This window comes from Papaver somniferum, chromosome 5, assembly GCF_003573695.1.
Source record: "Papaver somniferum cultivar HN1 chromosome 5, ASM357369v1, whole genome shotgun sequence".
NCBI lineage: Eukaryota > Viridiplantae > Streptophyta > Magnoliopsida > Ranunculales > Papaveraceae > Papaver > Papaver somniferum.
The window spans coordinates 181486093-181510009 of record NC_039362.1 but is presented as its reverse complement, the minus strand read 5'-3'; the positions used below and the strand labels follow the sequence as shown (position 1 = coordinate 181510009).

Below are 23917 nucleotides of genomic sequence, written 5' to 3'. Positions count from 1 at the left end.
TGGGACTATCCATATTTTAGTCAATTTGAGGAGCTTGCAATGGCTACAAGCGATTTTAGCAGAGCCAATGTGCTTGGCACAGTAGCGGCTATATATTCTCGGGCTTTAATTATATTATCACTTTCGCCTAGGTGTGAGCATGGGCCGGTATGGGTCGGTTTTCACCTTATCCGCATCCAATCCAATTCATTACGGATTTCAAATTTGGTATCCGCATCCAATCCAACATCCAACGGATGAACGGATTGGGTGCGGATAATCCAATGGATGTGTGTTAGTTAAAATTGATAATGAAAAAATAACACTAATATATATGACTTCTTATAGAACCTACACATTTTATACATGTATATAAATTTAGAAGTGTCATGGAAAATACTCTAAGCAAACACCTCAAAAATTCCAAAATTATCTATAAATGCCCTTAATCTAACGGGTATGGATGTCCAACGAATTTTCAAGGTTGCATCCGGGTCCAATCCGTAATCCGTTGGATTTCAAAAATCTCATCCATGTCCAACCCATTAGCGAACGGTCCGGGCATCCATCCGCACAAATACGGTTGGTCCCGATTAAATCCGCGGATTACGGATAAAATACTCATCCCTACTTTCGCCAACCAAAATGAAATATGCTAGCAGTTTTGTTGGTCTCCGAGCAAAGTTACTGAACGGACAAGAAAGAGCAGTGAAAAGGCTTTCCTAGGTTAGACTTTAGAGGAGTTTAGAATAAAGTTCTCCACATTTTGAAAGCCCAACACGGGAATCTACGAGTACTGTATATGGCGAATAAAAGCTTGGACGCTTTCCTTTTTGGTTTGATTCTTTGCACAAAACCAGTGGCGGAACTACAGCCAGACTAGGACTGGCTTAAGGCTTATTCCTATGCACATGTCAAAAAAATGTTGTTTGGCATATCAGGTGGCATGACAAATGGATTGCGCCACTATGGAAAAACCGATAAGCGATAGATTTTCTAGCGAGCGATACTTATCGCTGGCGATATTGTCAATATCGGTCGCTAGAAACTCCACCGCTGGCGTTATAATCAATTTCGCCAACGTTCGAGTTACTGACACCTATAAATACCGCACCTTACTCTCTTCTCTTCTCAAATCTTTTGATTTTCTTAAACTTCTGTTCTTAAACTTAAACAATTATCTTTTGATTTTCTTAAACAAATATGGAGAGAAGAAAAAGAAATAGAAAAACCAAAGGATGTACTAGTACCTCAACTTGTGGAATAAGTTTTGCCGTGGATACAAATTATGAGTTTGGCAATGTAAGACAAGTAGCCGACGAAGGTATGTTATCTAATCACGTATCTGACCATGAGGAGCGGGCCAGTTCGGTAACTTTAAGAGATGGATGGACTGAGTTACGTACGATTTTTCAATTACTTCCCCCTGTTGTTCAAGATAGAGTTAGAAGATATCATTGGCGACATCTATATTAAATACAACCTAGAAACCACATGACTCAAGGAGTTCAAGTTATAGTAGAACGATGGTGGAAGACTACAAACACGTTCTTTTTCAAGGACTTCGAATGCGGTAAGTCAGTTTTTTATAGTAATTTAATTTTTAGATTGTGTGTTTTGTTTTATAAAAATCAAAAAATTCTAATTATGAAAAATTATTGTTAATAGGAGTTACACTGATAGATTTGTACATGTTAACGAGAATTCCATGTGCTGGAAACTTACTTCCATTTAACAAACTAAATTGGTTATCAGAAGATAAATGAAAACAAAGACTTCCCTTATATTCAAGTGATGTAGAAGGAAATGTTTCATATAGACAGTTAAAAGCGCAAGGGTTAAAAGTGGCTGGGTTGAAAGCATTTTTGATACGTTATGCTAGGAAAATGAAGGAAAACAGGGTAGATGGTAATGAATATTTGTTCCCCGACCATTATGAGGAGCTCGAACGTCTGTTTTGAAAAAGCGGGGTCTAACAACACCACCCAATATTTCGCTTCGCAATCTGTATGGACTAACTCCGAAGTACTTTGCTAGAGAATCAACTAGACAGTCAGACTCAATCTAGATAAAAGTGTCTCAAGGAGTTAATATCTCTCTCTTGATTTGATTTTTACTTAAGCTAAAAATAATAGCGAGTCTTTATCAAATACAAGGAATAACTTGGACGGTACCAAAGACCAATGTCCAAGGATCAATCAATATCAATCAACAACCAAAGATTGGATTTCCAATTGATGATCACGAACGCACAACCTGTATTATTTCAATTATATAAAATATAATGCGGAAAAGAAATAACACAGACACCAGAAATTTTGTTAACGAGGAAACCGCAAATGCAGAAAAACCTCGGGACCTAGTCCAGATTGAATATACACTGTATTAAGCCGCTACAGACACTAGCCTACTCCAAGCTAACTTCGGACTGGACTATAGTTGAACCCCAGTCAGTCTCCCACCGATCCAAGGTATAGTTGTACTTCTACGCCTCTGATCCCAGCAGGATACTGCGCAGTTGACTCCCTTAGCTGATCTCACCCACAACCAAGAGTTGTTGCAACCCAAAATCGCAGACTTGATAATAAACAAATCTGTCTCACACAGAAAAGACTATCAAAGGATAAATCTGTCTCCCAGAGATAAAACCCTAGGTTTTGTTTCGTCTTAAGATATGAAATCCAGGTGAACAGGAACCAATTGATAATCCGGTCTTATATTCCCGAAGAACAACCTAGATTAATCAATCACCTCTCTACAATCCTTCCTGACTACACATGCGGTTTGTCGAGGAATCACAAACTGTGAGACGAAGATGATTGTGACTTCTTTATCTTGACTATCGGAGAACTCTCACGATCTCAAGCCAATCAATCGATTGTACTCGTACGATAGAAGATGCAAGATCAGATCACACAACTATGATAAAAGTAGTATCGGTCTGGCTTCACAATCCTAATGAAGTCTTTAAGTCGTTAACCTGGTTTTAGAGAAGAAAACCAAAGGTTAAAGGAGAATCGACTCTAGCGAGCGCACTAGTATCACATAGACGTGTGGGGATTAGTTTTGCTCAAATCTAGATGTCTCCTTTATATAGCCTTCAAATCAGAGTTTTGTCTTAGTTACAAAGCAATCCATATTCATTCTTAGATGAAAACCTGATTTAGATTCAAGCTAATATTTCTCAACCGTTAGATCAAAAACTTAGCTTGTCACACACACTTTGGTAGACGTTTACTGGGTTTGTGAAAACCGTGCCCAAACGTGTACGTGTATGTTGGTTCAACAAGTAACCCAAAAGGTTAACCATATGAGCATTTCATATTAACCTTGTTCTTCTTCACCATAACTAGTTCAAGTGACTCAAATGAACTAGTAAAAGAGTTGTTCAATTGCTATGAGATCTTATGTAACTACACAAGACACAATTGAAACAAAGATGATTCGATTCAATTGAATTGTCTCATGTAATTTATAGCCATGGTTTGCATAAAGCATTCCTTAGTAATTTAAGTTTCATGTTCAGAGCACACCTTTAGATCATAACCTCTTAAGTTCTCAAACAAGTTCGCGGACTTAAGTAAACCGGTTGAGTTTTCCAAATTCAGCAGAAATTCTCGGAAAGAGAACTTCCGCCAGTTCGCGGACTGAGTTCGCGGACTTAGCACACAAACGAGTTTTGGAAAATCCAGCAGAAATTCTCGGTCGAGAACTTCTGACAGTTCGCGGACTGAATCTGTGGACTGGGTTCACGGACTTGGCAAACCAATTCCACAATCCATCTGATTTCTCTTGATTAACAAAGTTGGAAAACTTCGGTTCAAGGAATACATGGTTATGTAATCTAAACTCTCATTTCAATCATTGAGACATTCTCAGAGGACGCTATGTAGCCGTTATTCACATACCGATTCACGTCAGAGAAATTCTCAAAGTGATTGAAACTTTTCATGACTTTCTTCACTAGGTGTAGATAAACTTGATCAAAGAGAAACGCTTTACCAACAAACGATTTCGACAAAAAGATAAGCAATTAATGCTCAGCTCGAAATGTCAAATGTGTATGACCTAGTCTATATAGCATACGACTTTTGTTTCATAAGAAGTAAGAGATAGAAGAGATATACTTTTGAGTGATAGATAAGTTCAAGTCTCCACATACCTTTTTGTTGATGAAGTTCCATGGTTCCATGTATAGATCTTCGTCGTTGTATGATGAATCTCCATGAAGTCCATGAGCTCAACTACACTTTTCTATCCTAGTCCGAGACTTAGCTATGTAGGCTAGAAATCAAGACTCATAGTTTTGATCACTAAAATTGACAAACATGCTTGAGATAGAAACGCATTCGAGGTCGACCGAGCTATGCTCTAAAAATCTCCCCCTTTGTCAATTTTAGTGACAAAACTATTAATTCATATGGAATACAAAAAAGATAAACTTTAGTGGATCCTATTCCATAGTCTAATATTCAACGTTCCCTGAAATCTTCGTCCTTCCAAGTACTCCAATGATCCCAAAGGTTGTAAGTTTAGCATCACCGTTGTTGAAGATCCGTAGCTATAACAATGAGAGAAATCGAGATTCTCGATCATCATTATACAATGTCATAGTATTATTATGTAACATTAAAGTCCAATTGTATCACGACTTTAACAATAATACTACGGTGATATGTATCACTCCCCCTTAGTCAATACTCCATCTCGATCATGGAAACCACTCCCCCTTACACAATGATCCGAAAACCATATGTATTTGTAGTGTAAACTACATTATTTCTCCCCCTTTTTTTCAATAAAATTGGCAAAGGTACAAGAACAGGATCATAATGAAATTTCCACAAGAGACATTTCATAGACTAAAAAAAAAATACATACCAACTTAATTTAGATACAATCATAAAGCCGAAGCTAAATGCATTCATCAAGGAGTTTTAAGATACAAGATAACCCCTATAAAATTCCACAACCGCACACCCCGCAAGATATTACCATTAAGCACAAGTTCAAAAGAACTCTCCCCCATTTGATGTCATTCCCGAAAGAACAACAAGAGCGACCTTAATTTCGAAAGAAAAGAAGAATTTTTAAATTGGACATCAAAAACCATAGAAATGATTTTCTATATCCAAAGCTCAACCAAATTAATCACAAGAAAAACCATGATTAATTCAATTGGAATACGCAACTAAATCAAACCACAAAAGTGATCAATTTAATTGAAGGTGCTCAACATAAGTAAACTTACGGAGCTACAACTAAGGTAATCATACGGAGATGACTAGATTAATCGTTCACATACTCAAAATAAGGAAAACCTTAGGGAATATACGACTACATCAACCAATAGAACATGATTAGTATAGCCGTTCATACACTCAACACAAGAATTTGTGGAATATATGAAAACTCAACTAGACTAATTACAAGAGAACTCATAATTAATCTAATTGGAATACAAACAACCAAACAAATTACAAAGTAATCAATTTAATTGTCAAAGGATTTTGCTTAACAAAAGAAGACTTTCGGAGCAAATAACTAAATAACCAACCAAGATGATTACTTTAGTTCATAATGCTCGACATATAACATCTTATGGAACAACCAACAAGCCAATAAGAATAATCGACTTAGTTGTATCGTGCTCAACATAAGACACACAATGGAGCCTTCACGGTAAAACATAACAATATGGATCAACGAAGATCAATACCGTGGATAACATACAAGGATCTATTCTATTTTCCATCATAACTACATAATAGACTTTACCTTGTCAAACAAAAGATTTTATCCTATTTTCCATCAAATACATGACTGCATAGGAATAACTTTTGTATTTGTCAAAAGTCCATTTGTCCTTTCATCAATACGAATACCAACTCATGAACGACTTTACTTTTGACCGCATATGGGACCTTCAAGTTCACAGACGCAAACAATACATATCCCATAAAATTGCAATATCACAAAATCATAACGATCAATACAGCAATAACATCATCCTCCAAATATTTTTAGAATTTAATACCAATAAACCTAAAAAAATAAACATAATAAGATGAAAACAAAGATAGCTATGTGTAGTCACAATCATCGCTATTCAAAGCACTAGTTATTCTTCCAACTAATCCAAAAAGAAGACATACTAGGCAACAATTCCTTTGAGTAATTCTTTATCATTCCCGAACTCCTTGTTATCGACAACCATCAGGACATAAGGTTCATGGAGATAAATTTCAATACCCACGAACTGTCTTGGCTGAAGAGGTCGAATTAGGGTCCTCTGAATTTCCAAAGATTTAGACACGAACGTCTTTATTTCATAAATCTCCCTTCTTATTTCCTTTAACTCATCAGGAACATCGGAAAACTTCTGAGAGTTGGAAGGAACAACCCTGGGTTTTCTTGTATTCCTTCTTTTTCTTTTCAGGGACTTAAAGACAGGAGATTTTTCTTTTTCCTTGATTGAAGACTTAACAATCATGTTGACATCCTTTCCATCTGACGACATAGTGCTTTGAGAACAGTTATAAACAACTGAATTTGAGTGATTGAATCAATTAACTCAACAAGAAGTCTTATATAGGATGTCAAGAGGAAAAAGGAATGTAGGGTTCTAAACATATTGACAGGTTCGTATACGCCCAACTCTAAAACCCTATGAAGAGTAGAATTGTCGATAATAACCCTTTCTTTTATTTGATAGACAGAAAATAACAAAACTAAGTAAAGAAGGAAAAACTCTTCTGAAGCCTGGATCAACACTCAATATTGTCTCTTTTCGAACAGGCACATGAGACAAGATTTTCCCAACAACACAATCAATTTGTGTTGTGATGAACAACGATTTGTCCATCTTTTTCCTCATGGGAGGAACCCTCTAGTCTTTGTATATCAAAACGATTTGACCATATTTTCTTTTCAAATGGTCTTATTCTATCCTTGGAAACCAACTTCTTAGACGAAGATAAGATCATACATACCTCGGCGGTCTTCTGAGCAAGTTTCAGCTTCCTTGCTAGACGATCTTCTCTTCGTTGAAGATTGCTGGCGTGCCTTATTTGGTGCTTGTATTTGTAACACCTTGATAGTTCGTGTCCTTTCATCGAACAAAACGAGCACGTCAAACTTAGATAGTATTCAGGCACCTGAGATGTGCAAGCAACAGACATACAGTTGATCATGAAATATCACTGACATGGTTTCCAATTATCGGATTCAAAGAATCTTCCAGCTTGATTGGGTTTCCCTCTTCTCCGAACCCATTGAGGTTGATATATGTATTGCTACATGTATCAAAATCGATGTTTTTACAAAGAAGCCCTACACTTGATTTCCTATCTTCATCGGAATCATAGGTTTCAGACATTTTATCAAGTGTTACAGCTAGACCTTTATTCCCAGTGTATTTTCTACGATTTGGGAATTCGTTAGCAAAATGGACAAAACCCTTACACTTAAAGCACTGAGGCATGTCCTCGTCATCATCCTTGTCAGCATCCATGTTTTTAGGAGGTACGCGACCGTGAGGTTTGTCTGATGACTTAGGTTTGTCTCTTGAAAACCGTTTACTTATTTTCAACAGAAGATCCCTAAACTGTCTTGTGATCAAGGAGACTGATTTTTCAAGATCTTCATCCGAAAAATCATCCTCAGAGACATGAACACTCTTACCTTTGACAAGTAATTTAGTGTTCTTTTGTGCTTTAAAGGCAACATCCTTACCGACTTTGGATGTATGCTCATGGTCAAAGATCTTAAGATTACCAACCAAGGTGTTTCTGGAAAGATTATCGATGTTATTCCCCTCAACGATGGCATGCTTCTTAGACTCGTATCTAGATGGCAGCGATCTGAGAATTTTCATCACAATGTCCTTTTCAGGAATAGTCTTACCCAATGCAAAAGATGCATTAACAATTTCAGGCACTTTGTGATTAAACTCATCAAACGTTTCTTCATCTTCCATACAAAGGTTCTCCCAATCAGAATTAAGGTTTTGAAGCCTAGCATCCTTTTCACTGGAGTTGCCTTCAAATACGGTTTCAAAGATATTCCAAGCATCTTTAGATCTAGTGCAGTTTGTCACATGATGCTGAAGATTTGGGGTAATGGCATGTATGATAGCATTCAAACCGTCAGAATTTTGCTTTGCAGCAGTTTTATCAACAACAGTGTATTCACCAATAGGTTTGGGAACGTTTACATCACCGAATGCCACAACGGGAGCATTATAGCCATTAACCACATATACCCATGATTGAAAATCACGCGATTGAAGAAAAGCTCGCATAACAATTTTCCACCATAAGTAATTGGATCCATTGAAGACTGGTGGTACGTTAATAGAGATAACACCTCGGTCCATAGAGTCAGATCGCTACAAACACAGACTGATGAGGTCTTAAAGTGTTTGCCTGCTCTGATACCAATTGAAAAAGTGGGGGTCTAACAACACCACCCAATATTTCGCTTAGCAATCTGTATAGACTAACTCCGAAATACTTTGCTAGAGAATCAACTAGACAGTCAGACTCAATCTAGATAAAAGTGTCTCAAGGAGTTAATATCTCTCTCTTGATTTGATTTTCACTCAAGATAAAAACAATAGCGAGTCTTTATCAGATACAAGGAATAACTTGGACGGTACCAAATACCAATGTCCAAGGATCAATCAATATCAATCAACAACCAAAGGTTGGATTTCCAATTGATGATCACAAACCTGTATTATTTCAATTATATAAAATATAATGCAGAAAAGAAATAACACAGAAACCAGAAATTTTGTTAACGAGGAAACCGCAAATGCAGAAAAACCCCGGGACCTAGTCCAGATTGAATACACATTGTATTAAGCCGCTACAGACACTATCCTAATCCAAGCTAACTTCGGACTAGACTATAGTTGAACCCAATCAGTCTCCCACCGATTGAAGGTACAATTGTACTCCTACGCCTCTGATCCCAGCAGGATACTGCGTACTTGATTCCCTTAGATGATCTCACCCACAACCAAGAGTTGCTGCAACCCAAAATCGCAGACATGATAATAAACAAATCTGTCTCACACAGAAAAGTCTATCAAAGGATAAATCTGTCTCCCACAAATAAACCCTAGGTTTTGTTCCGTGTTAAGATATGAAATCAAGGTGAACAGGAACCAATTGATAATCTGGTCTTATATTCCCGAAAAACAGCCTAAATTAATCAATCACCTCTCTACAATCCTTCCTGACTACACATGCGGTTTGTCGAGGAATCACAAACAGTGAGACGAAGATGTTTGTCACTTATTTATCTTGCCTATCGGAGAACTCTCACGATCTCAAGCCAATCAATCGATTGTACCCGTACGATAGAAGATGCAAGATCAGATCACACAACTACGATAAAAGTAGTATCGGTTTTGCTTCACAATCCCAATGAAGTCTTTAAGTCGTTAAACTGGTTTTAGAGAAGAAAACCAAAGGTTAAAGGAGAATCGACTCTAGCGAGCGCACTAGTATCACACATACGTGTGGGGATTAGTTTTGCTCAAAGCTAGATGTCTCCTTTATATAGCCTTCAAATCATGGTTTTTCCTTAGTTACAAAGCAATCCATATTCATCGTTAGATGAAAACCTGATTTAGATTCAAGCTAATATTTATCAACCGTTAGATCAAAAACTTAGCTTGTCAGACACACTTGGGTAGACGTTTACTGGGTTTGTGAAAATCGTGCCCAAACATGTACGTGTATGTTGGTTAAACAAGTAACCCAAAAGGTTAACCATATGAGCATTTCATATTAACCTTGTTCTTCTTCACCATAACTAGTTCAAGTGACTCAAATGAACTAGTTAAAGAGTTGTTCAATTGCTATGAGATCTTATGTAACTACACAAGACACAATTGAAACAAAGATGATTCGATTCGATTGAATCGGCTCAAGAACTTTATATCCACGGTTTGCATAAAGCATTCCTTAGTAATTTAAGTTTCATGTTCATACCTCATATTTAGATCATAACCTATTAAGTTCACAAACAAGTTCGCGGACTTAAGTTAATCGGTTGAGTTTTCCAAACTCAGCAGAAATTCTCGAAAAGAGAACTTCCGCCAGTTCGTGGACTGGGTTCGCGGACTGAGTTCGCGGACTTAGCATACAAACGAGTTTTGGAAAATCCAGCAGAAATTCTCGGTCGAGAACTTCCGAAAGTTCGCGGACTTGGCAAGCCAATTCCACAATCCTTCTGATTTCTCTTGATCAACAAAGTTCGAAAACTTCGGTTCAAGGAATACATGGTTATGTAATCTAAACTCTCATTTCAATCATTGAGAGGTTCTCAGAGGACGCTATGTAGCCGTTATTCACAGACCGATTCACGTCAGAGCAATTCTCAAAGTGATTGAAACTTTTCATGACTTTCGCCACTAGGTGAAGATAAACTTGATCAAAGCGAAACGCCTTACCAACACATGATTTCGAGAAAAAGATAAGCAATGAATGCTCAGCTAGAAATGTCAAATGTGTATGATCTAGTCTATATAGCATACGACTTTTGTCTCATAAGAAGTAGGAGATAGAAGAAATATACTTTTGAGTGATAGATAAGTTCAAGTCTCCACATACCTTTTTGTTGATTAAGTTCCACGGTTCCTTGTATAGATCTTCTTCGTTGTATGATGAATCGCCATGAAATCCTTGACCTCAACTACACTTTTCAATCCTAGTCCGAGACTTAGCTATGTAGGCTAGAAATCAAGACTCATAGTTTTGATCACTAATATTGACAAACATGCTTGAGATAGCAACGCATGCGAGGTTGACCGAGCTATGCTGTAACATTTTTATATTGTGGCCAATTTCTATTTCCAAATGCTATCTCGGTGGTTTTAATTGGGTTTCTCGAAACATTAGAAGATTTAGAGTAAGCACCAATACATGATTGGGGGTCTACGATTTTATCAGAGATTTACATGGCCCTCGGAGATTACTCGACGTGTCTCAAAGATAGTTTTAATGGTTTTTGGGGAGTTCTGGAGGTAAGAACCAATATTTTTCACACTATGTATTTGTTTGTCATTTTCACATGGAAAATTTATTAACCAATAATGTTATTATTTTCAGTATTGGTGGTATTCGTATTTCCGTGTTTCGGAACCTTCTCTTAAGAATCATACCAATGTATTTCTGATCATACAGAAGTATGATTTCAAGAATTGGGTACCTACACAGATTGAAGATGGTCAACATACTGATATTTTTCATAAGATTCAGCAGTTGTGTAGAACAAGCCTTAACCTTGTCTCCCAGTCGTATGAAGTAATACCTGAGTTCGAAGAAGAACTAGCTCAGAGAATGGTACAGCTAAGCCTTACAAGGATGATGTTATGCAATCCTATTTCTGAAAAGGGTGTTTAGTATTATGGTGAGAGAAAACTTCTTCAGTTGCAAAGAAGATCAGTGATAGCCATCAACCCTTATCCCAGTTCAGATGTTTCAGAAGACGATTACTTCAAATTGATAAGGGAAGGTCACCATTGGAAAGAAGTTGATCAATTGATCCAGGAGCCAATTGACAGAAATGACTACCTATCTTGGTATAACACTATTTTCAAGCCCAATATTACTATGCAACCGCAAAGTTTGGGTCAGATGGATTTCAAAGCTTTAGGTAGGATGCCACTTTCCGATGAATTTCTTCCTTCCCAACCTCCACCAGAGACGGGTGACGCATTTGCATATCCTTCTCAAAGTTCATCGTCAAACATGCCACCATTTTCTTGGGAGGTACAGACTATATCAGCACATCTGGAGAGGTTGTTACTTATCCAATTGTTTCTAGTGCACTTGATCGGACTTATCCATACTTGGGGATCAATGATACAGAGTTGCAGTATCAGACCCGGTTGAACGATTTAAATTTTCTACTTCAGGGATTTCAGAAATTGCACTTGGATGAGTTGCAAAAACTGAGGGACAACATGATGTTTGACATGAGTCAAGGATTTGATGGTAATGATGGTTCAGGTAGTAGTAAGGGAATGAGTCCCTATATTAAAGGAATAAGTCCCAGTGGTAGAGCTGTTAGAGGAATGAGTACCAATGATAGAGGAATGGCTCATTTGAGTCCCACTGGTGGAGGTGGAGGAATGAGTCCAACTGGAAGTCAGCAAAGTCATGGAAGTGAAAGAAGATTGAGACGTTCTATGCAGGAGTTACCAGAAATTTCTACTCCAAATATAGTGTTAGATAGTCAAGTAGTACGTTGTGGTGAAGAAAACATTGGCTTGACTACAACTCCTGCACGTATGTTTAGTCTTATGCCAACTGACATAATGACTTCAGGTGGTGGTGTGAACATGGAAGGTATTAGGCAATCGACTCTGTATACGCTAGTTGCCTCAACCTCATCAGCATTTCAACCATTCCAGCAAACTCCTCAAGAATATCAACAGCACGTGTTTCAAGATTTGTATCGTGTTCCCTTGCGCCCTGAAGTCATTGCTTATCAAGGTTATGGTGATTCTGATGAGACTCAAGCACCAAGTGAGTCTCAAACCGGATCGCTAACTAATATGTTGAACAACACTCTTGATCCAGAAAAACCGGGCAATTGGATCTTTGGTCAGGGAGGAAACGGACAAGGTAATGAGTAGTTTAAATGTAATCTTTTAGTTAAAATATAAGAAATTTAATTGAAATGTAATCATTTTTTTTTAATTAATGAAAACTTTTTTTAGATTAATATTCAATTACAAACCAGTTTTACATTTCATTAAAAATTAAGATTGCAAATACAAACTCATAATTTGAATCCCTGCACATGAACATTGTAGAGTTCATAACATTCGTCGTGACTAAACCATCTTCCATTGTCTTCAACAAATTTGGTACGAGCTCTAATTTTTAGTTCTTCATTTGGCAACCTAGGATTATCCCCTTTTATCAACCACATAATTTGCCGATACTTTCTAACATTGTTATTGATGAAACAATAACGATTTTGAAGACACTCATTTGTTCTTCTTGGATTTACATGACTTAACGTCGTGAACCTGTGAAGCACAGTGTCCCATAAGTTAAAAGTATCTAAATTGAAATATCTATCGCTTGCAACTGAAACCCAACATCGAATTAGAGAAACATCTTCCTCTGGAGTAAAATCCACTTCGGTTATGCGAGCACTAGGCATGTTGAAATGAATTTGAATTTGAAGTTGGGTTGGAATGGGTAGAAATTATGTATTTATAGAGGGGGGAAATGGTAGCTGTTGGATGAAGATCTGATAAGCGTTGATCAAACTAGCGAGAGACAACTTGACTAACGATGACGTTGCGATGATCATCGAGCGCTGATTTGACCATCGAGCGATGGACTCTCTATCGCTCGATGGAAACTCTGTCGTGTATGCCTGTATGTCAGGAATAACATATATGCATATGACTTTGGCGGTTTGGGATACCCATAGTGGGTGCATATATGCCAAAAATCAGTGTTTGGCATATGCATAAGAATAGGCTTAAGCCACCCCTAGAAGCCCAAAAAGACTTGTTTTCCACTACCTATTTTAGTTGGGCTGCTAAAATTAAGCCCACGTAGTAGTTTTAAGAATGATTTTTTGGGGACCAGCATTTTTTTGGGGGGACCATTATTTTATTTTGGGTAAGACATTAAAAGTAAATCTAGGTCATCCCTTATCTAGATATTTATTATAATACCTAAATTACCCTCCTGGTTATTTTTGGGTAATGATTAATTAGTGTTAATATTAGTTAATGTAATGATTAGTGAAATGATTAAGTTAAAGATAATTAGTGAGATTAAAAAATCAGATGGGTTTATTTTAGAAGAAGTAGAATTATTTAGAGAGTAAAGTTAGAGAAGATGAAGAAGAAAAACATGGAAAATATTTTTTTTTTTTGAGTTCACTAAGCTAGAGTATTCAAGTGATGATTCAATTGATGATAGCTCATCTGAATCTTCATCTCCTTCCTCTCCTAGAGTATTTCTTAATCTTCACAATGATCCGGATATGAGTTATTTCTTAGATGGTGATTGTATTCTTCCCCAAACTCAATCTCAAGATCAAAACGATGCATTTTACCAACCAAAACCGGAGGTTGAGTATTTGGGTATCCAGGTATGCTCCAAACTTAGATAATGTTGGTTGAATTGATCCAAATATTCAAACAAAATGTAAAATTTTGAAGTAGATTTGGGCTTGTTCGGTTACCTTATGTGAAGAACAGGTACGAACTCATATGAATGTGTAGTTAGGTTACTTTATCCAAACACGCAGGTTACCGAACTCGCTATTAATGGAGATCTTTAGAAGTTCGGTTAATAGACATGTTACCGAACTTTGTTTATAGGATTTACAGAGTAATGTTCGGTTCTCCCGCAATGCTTCCGAACTTTAGGGTCTAGAAGTTCGGTTGGTTCGCAACCAATAACTAACTGAACTTTACGTAAAACACGATTTGACTTAGTGTACACAGTTCGTTTGGTTCGCAAAATGCATATCAAACAACTATCTAACCGAACTGTACATAATATAAGATTATACTAAGTGTAATAAGTTCGGTTGGTTCGCAAACTTGAACCCAACAACATAACTAACCGAACTTAACGAACAAAAAAAATCAAAAGTTTCAGAGTGATATTCGGTTACCTAGTTAAAAATGGAAGGTAACCAAACTTGATACTTGTTATTTGTTCGGTTACATGTCAACTTTCTTTACTAACCAAACCTGGAGTTCAGTTATCGCGATAAAATTATCTTGTTGCCGAACTCGGTTGCATTTAGGAGCTTTAGCTTGTCCTTCGTCACTAGGAGTGTCATCTTCACTGCTTTGTTGTTCAACCATCCGACTTGAACCTTCCCCTTCTCGGCGAATCCTCTTCACAGACATGTTCTGGCTTGGATCAACATGGCTTGGATCAACAGTGTTGGGTGAAAAAACATTATTCCATTTGTTGTAGAGGTATGTTTGTTCTCGAGTGTTCATCGGCTCTCCACTCCGGATTTTTGCCATCATTTTCTTCAACTATTTAGCACTTGACTTCACCTTTTTGAAATCAGAAGCATAAATAACTATTATTTTTCAATATTTTATAACATTTTGAAAAGCATAAATAAGAGTAAATATCTTACCGCCGAATTCCATAAGAGCAAGGCCTCATCACCACATGTAGGGGTATGCTTCATAGTTTTCTAAGCCTCTTTCTCCACTGCCTTGGCTTTCACTTTCTCAACAGGGGCTTGTTGGACTCTGTTTATTACACGAGGATGAGAAAAAATTTCATACCATTTCATATATCCCTCGTCAGCAGCATTTGTCTCATCATACGAATCTTGACACTCTTCAACTGGAATAAGATAATTCCCAAAGTTGTTTCATTGGTCCACTGATGGAGCAGGTTCGTATTTTGGAACAAAATTATTTTCGGTGTTCTTAGTTCCCCGCTTCTTCACCTTGAAGTTGAATTTTTTCTCTTGTGGGACACTTTGGACACAAGAAAGTTGTCTCAATACTCTTCGAGGATTATACATTGTACAACCGCCAGGATAAAACAATGGTCCATCATAACCCGCGATAGGTGAGAAATCAACAACCTCAACATCTTCCTCGTCTGCATCTGATTGAATGGTGTATGGATGGAAAACCACATCTTCAACCGTTGCATTATCCAATGTCTACCTCAACCTCAACACCTTGTTTTTCTTACCCTTGTCCTGTGAGTTCAAAATTTCATATTTACCAGCTGTAGGCTTCCCATAAGGCCAAAGAGTGTGAGCATGAGACAATTTCAGTTTAGGAAAGTGGCCGTACACCCAAACCTATGAGAATAAGCCACAAATGAGACATTCACTTTATTGGTCCCAAAAAACGGTTCAGACTTAAGCCACCCGTAAAAGCCCAAAGCCACCCCCAAGTTGAATTTTCAGCTCTGCCACTGCTCAAAACTTCTCTATATTGATGCCTCTATGTGTACATATGAATCGTGTTTTTCTTTGTGAATCAGAACCACCAAAAGATAAACTCCTAGCACAGAGAAATAGATCATAGATGGGATAAGACATGGAATTCTGTATTTATATATGGATTATAGAGTCATTCATGGACATCCTAAAGTTAGTAACATTCTATATCATGAAGTCCTGAACCCGAAAATTTTAGACTTTGGCATGTATAGGATATTTGGATGTAATGAACACCAAGGACTAGAAGGGTTGTTGGACATTGTAAGTAAAAGATCTTGTTTATTATCAAAGCGAAGCAGAAATTCGAACAAAACGTGTCATTGAGCATGTTGGGACATGTAAGTAGCGTGCGCATTGCCTTTTTTTTCCTCCCAAGTATCTTTGCAAATACTGTACAATATTTGACACTATTTTTAGTTTCTAATCAAGTGGTAGCATTGCTAGGCATGGCAATTATGGAATGAAGATCAACTGGAATCGTTTATCGATCCTATATTATGTATCAGTTTCGTAGCAGGAATTTTTAGATGTATCCAAGTGGGACTATGGTGTGTGCAGGAATTTGAAAGTGATAGACCAAATATGTAAACAACACTTTCTATGTTAACAAGTTAAATCGTAACTCTTCCTCCTCCAAGAAAACCTGCATCACAACCAGATTCATTTCCACGGAGCGAGGCAGCTTCTGCAAATCTTATAACTGTTAGAGCACTGCTCGGTCAAACTCGCATGCGTTCCTATCTCAAGCATGTTTGTCAATATTAGTGATTAAAAATATATGTCTTGATTTCTAGTTTACTTATGACTAAGTCTCGGTCTAGGATAGTTAAGTGTAGTTGAGCTCCAGACTCCATGGCGATCATCTTACGAAGACGAAGAACTACTCGAGGAACAAGTGGAACTTCATACGACTAAAATGTATGTGGAGACTTGAACTTATCTATCACTCAAAAGTCTACTCTATGTCCTACTCTTGAGACAATAGTCGTATAAGTATGATAGTTTTCATACATACACATTTTTTATTTCAACCCGAGTTTACTCGCCTATCTTTTTCTCGAAATATGTGTTGGTAAGCTTTCCTTTTAACCAATTTCATCTTTACCCTTGACGAAAGTCATGATGACGTTTCAATCTTGAAAATACGTTTGATGACGACAGTGGTGAATAACGATTGTCATAACATTACAGAAGAATGTTTCAGTGATTGAAATGTAGAGTTGAGATTACCAACTATGGATATAAGCATATATAGTGTGTTCGCATATTAGTGTATAAATACATGTGCCGGAAACCAAGTGCGTGCATATGTGTGCATGCGGTATTGGTGAAGGAGATAGGTTGAGTACGCATACCCATACGCATACCAGCGGAAGTTTTCATACATGAAATTTCTGCTGAGTTTGTATTTTGCAAACTAGTAAACTAGTCACCTTAGGTACGCGTACCTACAAAAGTTTTCGAACCGAAAATTTCTGCTGAGTTTGTAAACTCAAATCAGGTAGCTGAGGTATGCATACCCGTACGCGTACCCAAGCTGGTTATTTCTCAAATCGGTAGTGCATGAACTTAAAACAATAAATTATAAGGAATGCAATCTTTGCAAACCGTGGATATATTTTTCATGAATTTATTCAAATGGATCAAACCGATTTTGTTTCAATTGTGTCTATGAATAAAGACCTAAGAAATTGAACAAATCTTCAACTAGTTCTTATGAGTCATTTGAACTAGTTATGAGAAGGATGAATACGGTTAATATGAAAGTGCTCATATGGCTAACCATTGGTTAACTATTTGTGAACCAACTAAGTGTACACGTAGGTACGGTTACTCAAACCTAAATGAATGCATTTCATTTCTGTGTTACAAGCTCAATTTCGGTCTAACAGTTGAAAGATATTAGCTTGGTTGAATCAGGTTTTTCATCTAACGGTGAATATTGAATGCTTTGTTACCAAGGTAACTTGGATTGCAAACCCTGATTTGAAAACTATATAAAGGAGACATCTAGCAACTGGAAAAACTAATCCCCACACCTCCTGTGTGATACTAGTTGGTTTTTCTAGAGTCAATTCTCCTTTAACCTTAGGTTTCTTCTCGAGACCCTGTAGGTTAACGACTGAAAGACTTCGTTGGGATTGTGAAGCCAGACGAAACTACTTCTCTTGTAGCTGAGCGATCTGATCTTGCCATTTTCTATCGTACGAGTTCAATTGAATAATTGACTTGAGATTATATCTCCGATATGGCAAGATAAAAATAAATCACAAACATGTTCATCTCATCGTTTGTGATTCCACAATATCTTGTTTCACTACCATACGATTAAGATTATTGTGAGGTGATTGATAATAGGATGTTCTTCGGGAATATAAGTCCGAGTTATCAATTAGTTCCTGTTCACCTTGATTTATCAAAAGAAGGAACAAAACTCATAGGTTTATCTGTGGGAGACAAATTTATCATTCATCATAGACTTTTAGGTGTGATACAGATTTTTTTATTAAAGTCTTCGACTTTGGGAGGTCGTAGCAACTCTTAGTTGTGGGTGAGATCATCTAAGGGAATCAAGTGTGTAGTATCCTGCTGGGATCAGAGACGTAAGGAGCGCAACTGTACCTTGAATCAGTGTGAGATTGATTAGGGTTTAACTAAAGTCTAGACCGAAGTTAGTTTGTAGTAGGGTAGTGTCTATAGCGGCTTAATATAGTGTGGTATTCAGTCTGGACGAGGTCCAGGGGTTTTTCTGCATTTGCGGTTTCCTCGTTAATAAAATTATGGTGTCTGTGTTATTTTATTCCGCATTATATTTTGTTATATAATTGAAATATCACAGGTTGTGCGTTAGGATCAATCAATTAGAATATCCAACCTTTGGTTGTTGATTTACATTGTTTGACACTTGAACATTGGTCTTTGGTACCGTTCAAGTGATTTCACATAATAATTAGGCTCACATATTTCTATCTGTTCAATTTGCTGATTACATTGTGAAATAGAGATATTAGAACTCTTGGATATACTTTATTAAGATTGAGTCTGGTTGATTCTCTTGAAAATATATTGGAGTTAGTCCATACAGATTGCTAATCGAAATATTAGGTGAGGTTGTTGTACCCCGCATTTTCAATAACTATTACAGGTATTAAAGGGCGATCAAATTTAATTTTGGATTGTTTTTTTGTATGTCTTTTCTTATGTACAATCCAATCCATGCAAGTGTGTTTTTCCTAAGCGAAATCTTGAATGTAGTGGGGTTTTTTTGTCTCCTTGAACGAAAATGATTTATCCACCGTGAGCTGGGCTCTGTGGATGATCCCGTGAGATTCAGTCACCATGCGCCCGACCGAACCCCAGTATCCCTCCCCTGCTAAACTCTCTAGGGGTTCACAGTGAATAAGTCACGCGGGATTATCCATGGTGCCCAGCACATAGTGGGTGTATTCAAAGAAAAAAAAAAGAGCTTAGCTAAATAATAGGGAAACCAGGTGTCCAAGATTGTAGCCCAATAGTTTCCTATCAACTTTAAGAAGTGGAAATTAGGGGTTTCATCCCGACCTTAAAGGCTAGTACTACTATTGGTATAGTTGTATAGCTTGGTTTGGCGAATTGGATTTGGCAGTGGGTCAATCCAATTGGCTGTTCAGGTAGGTCATGAGTCCGACTTTTGCAAATAAAAAAAAGATAAAATACATAATAGGGAAATCAAACTTTTTGTTGAAAAAGACATAATTGCTTTTCATTATTAGCTAAAACCGCTATAAAGACTCACTATTTTAACGGTTTGTAACTGTATATACGTAAGTCAGTATAACGGTCAATATAAAAATTATATACTCATTTAAGATAAACAGTTCGTGTTTTAACGGTATCCAGCTTTACATATACATATATAAGCCGGTATAATCATTATAAAAATTATACGCTCATTTAAGATGAACCGATTCACATTTTAACGGTTTGCATTACGCGAGCAGGTATGACAATCATTATAAAAATCATATCCTTCTTTAAGATGAAAGCGGTTGTTATAATAATTTTTGTTCTAATCTTTTCATATAAACTGTTAATGGCCGTTTTCAGAAGATAAATCTTTTTTTAAAAAATAACCATTACAACATTATATATATTATCCAAGGAAAACCAAATTGCACAAAATATCTAAAATAATAGTAATAATTTGACCAAGTGGAAATAATATCAATACAAAATCTATAGTCTTCACAAATAAAAATAGAAAACCATCGGTTTAAATTCCCTAAATAATGAAAGATATGTAAAAATATATTATTTCCATGGTAAAAATTAATCGTAAACTTTATTTTTTATCGGAATGTACATCCCACGTTGTGTGCTCGCTCTAATAGCCTTCCCGGAAAAAGAAACTTGTAAAAGTTGTTATTACTATTATTTAAATTTTCATTTCAAATTCGAACAATAATGATAATACATTGTTATTGACGAGCTTTAATTAAAATAAAATCTTTGATACAATTAATGTTTAACTAATTATGATCTTACTATTAACTTTATAAACTTAAGTGATTTCCTCACCAAATTGATGCTTAAACCCTTATTTTTTCGAAAATTATAAATACTTCAACCTCAAAATCGTTTGGTACATCAACTCTCCAACACCTTGCAACTTTTTTGTAAATCTGTTTATCTTTCTCTAAAGTTTTTATTTTGAGAAACTAAGATCTCTTCAAGAACTCACAGCTTTATTATTCTTATTTCCAAATGAGTACTTCTGTTAATCAGGTCAACAACGCTGGTATCAACACTAAGAACAAAAAAAAAACTGTCCAAAAACCACAACGTTATCGACGCAAACCACACCCATGCCAGGTTTTATCCGGTTCATTATATAGATTCCGGCATGAATTTCCAGAGAGTTGGTTTATCCAAGGGAGACAACGGGTCGATGGACATAAAGATTGGGTAACATTTGTGAATTAATTTTCCAGTCATTATTTGTTGGTTTTTTTTAGTAGTAATTTGAATCAATTTTGGGGCATCTAAACGTTTTTTTTTAGTTCTTTTATCCACCAGCATCGGACCCGCAAGAACCTAGAAAAGAGATTCGATCACGGAGGAAAGCAAAACTATATCTTCTAGAAGAAGAAAAGAAAGCTAGGGAATTGGTGAGTTCTTCAAAATCGATTTACTGCAGTTTTTGGTGCAAATTTCCGGAACATTCTATTATTTAAATCCTTTTTTTTGTTCCATAAGTTGGATAAAAACAAGGAAATAGGCCAAGGAGAAGGATTTTCATCTCCTTCTGATAAAAACAAAGGGAAAGAAATTGTATTATATTCACCACCGCTTTCGACAGAGAGAAATGACTATCGGCAGGTATATAATACACATTAATTACTTGAATCCATTACTAATTTCACCATTTTATCGTGATCCCAATTATAACTTTATTTTAAATTGATCACGATAATATTCAATAGGAAGTGCACATGTTGGAAAACTCAACCTCTACATATGATGGTCGACATACTCAATCGAATTTTGAACATGATATCTCAACATCAAGACGCAAAAACTGGAAAAACATGGCAAGAAATGCTTGCAAGGATTTTGATTGTGAGATCAACAAAGATGACTCTGCGATAGGGAACACATCAAGACGCAAACGACAGAAGAACATGGCAAGAAATGTTTGAAAGGATTCTAATTTTGAAATCAATAAAAGCCATTCTACAAGGGAGTGCAAAATAATGCCATTCTACAGAGATGATTACAAATGAGGTTGATGCTGAAATGGCTATGGCGGATAACCCTAATTAGCCATGCAATAAATGTTAGTTTTTCCTTGAAACTGTGGGGGGTTAGGGAACTGACCCAACGGTTCAAATCCTGCAATCCTTTTAAAGTTGTATTTCTTTATGAGATTACAAGCTTCAAATGAATAAAATTCGGAAATTTGGTTTTTCAAATTATGTGTACCTTAAAATTGGAGGTTTTTTCCCGACCTCCTCATGCGAGAGACGGGACAAATTTTTGGGTTCATTTTCCAAATTGTTTCGTATAAATTAAGATATGATTTTTAGTTTCGCTTGCACAGATCGATGATTAATCTATGTGAGATTAGTGTTTAACATAGTACTGCTGCACATCCTTGGCAAGATCTTGAACATGTTAGATACTTTCAAATATATAGGCCAGAAAAAAAAATATTTTACACTTTATATTTGCCGGTATAAAGGGATCCAAAAGGCCACGACCTTGGAAAGATCTTGAAAATCTTCGGATGGACAGTTTTAAGCGACACCTTGGATGCATCAACTAGAGATGAACAACTATCTTTTTTGCTCCTTTGTCATCGGCCACCAATATTCTGCATAAGTATATTCTTAATAAGCGATATCTTGAACTTGAATACATTTGTTAGATATTATTTTCTCTCTTCTCTCTCCAAGAAAAAAAAAACCGTTTTTTCTCTGTAATTCGATCCTCCTAAATTCTCTTAGATCTTAATCCAAATGTCATATTTGATCTGAAAACGTCAGATTTTTTGGCAGATTTGGTATAAATATTACTATCTATTAGTATTGAATAAAAAAAAATCACTTTTCAGTGATTTTAGGGTTTGTAAATAATGTTGTTATTCTGTTTTCAATTGATTTCATCTCTTCTAATGGCTTCTCTATGCCAATTAGATGTTTCTTATAGCCTTAAGGACGCTTCGTATGATTGTTACAATCTTATCAAATGCATCATTGCTAGTGATTTTTCGAAAGTGGTCATGGTTTTACAATTCTTTGAAGATCAGTGGCTACAGAAAATTGTTATAATGATGAAACGGGCAGGTTACTCCCCTCCGGCACATTATACTCTTATTGAAGAAGACAAATCTCAATGGCAGAATTTTATTTCTAAAGCCATTTTTCAAATATCAGTTTCCTCTGTGAAACAAGATATATGTAATTTTTTATTATTCTCATCTTTGATGTATTTGGTAATCAGGTATTTAATTGTACAATATTAATGAAATTAAGATGTTTTCCCTCAAAAAAAAAAAAAAGAATACATTTGTTAGTGATCAATAAACACCTTGGATCCCTACTTATGAAATTTTATTTTTCTAGCTTATTTTTAGTACTGCGTAAACCTCAAAATCTTTTGGTATCTCTTCATTTTTTTCTCTCACCCCAATCCTGTTCTTATCATTTCAAGATGGCTTCAAATTCTCTTGTCCCTTCTTCAGTCTTTGCATCAGTCAAAAACCCAAACTATAGGGCTACTAGCAGTGGTGTGAACAAAAAAATTGTTCGAAAACGCCAATCTAGTGGACACATCAGACAACCAAAAGCTCCTGCTTATGAGATTGTTCCACGTTCTTCATACAGATATCGAAATGAGTTTCCAGAAAGTTGGTTCATTGAAGGAAGACAGAGTATTAAAGAAAGCAGAACACGCTGGGTAAAACATAACATAGAGACTTTATTAATTTGTCGGTGTTTATTTCTTGTTTTTAGGGTTGTGATTTTTTCCAGTAATATCTTATAAGTGTTCTTTTTTTATTCCAGCATTTTTATCCACATGAAGACTCGAACATCATTGCGTCTCGAAAAAAGGCTCTGGAATATCTTTTGGAGAAACAAGAAAAAACAAAGGAATTGGTGATGAGTTGTTTTTCCAGAACCAATATATGTATATCTACAATTCCATACTTTTTCTGATTCCATTTTTGTTTTACGTACTTACCAGATCGCAAAAGCCATGGAAAAAAAGAAGGAATCAGATCAAGGAGGATCATCATCTTCTTGTACTAGTACTACTACTGAACTAGCCGGAAATGAAGGCACATACTAGCGTTATGTATTCATCATCTTCTAAGGAGACAGATGGTTACTCTCAGGTATATATAGTAGGCATTGCTTAATATTATTAATTAATACTGTTGTCATTACACGACATTTCACGATTGAGTTTATAG

The 23917-nt window shown here is 36.3% G+C and overlaps 1 long non-coding RNA gene across 1 annotated transcript; it reads left to right on the top strand.

Annotated features, from left to right (window-relative positions):
• The first annotated feature begins 21043 nt into the window (after positions 1-21043).
• Positions 21044-21908, top strand: LOC113278281. Its single transcript, XR_003325406.1, has 3 exons — positions 21044-21110; positions 21199-21321; positions 21426-21908. It is a non-coding gene; the product is annotated as an uncharacterized LOC113278281 (long non-coding RNA).
• The last annotated feature ends 2009 nt before the right edge of the window (positions 21909-23917 follow it).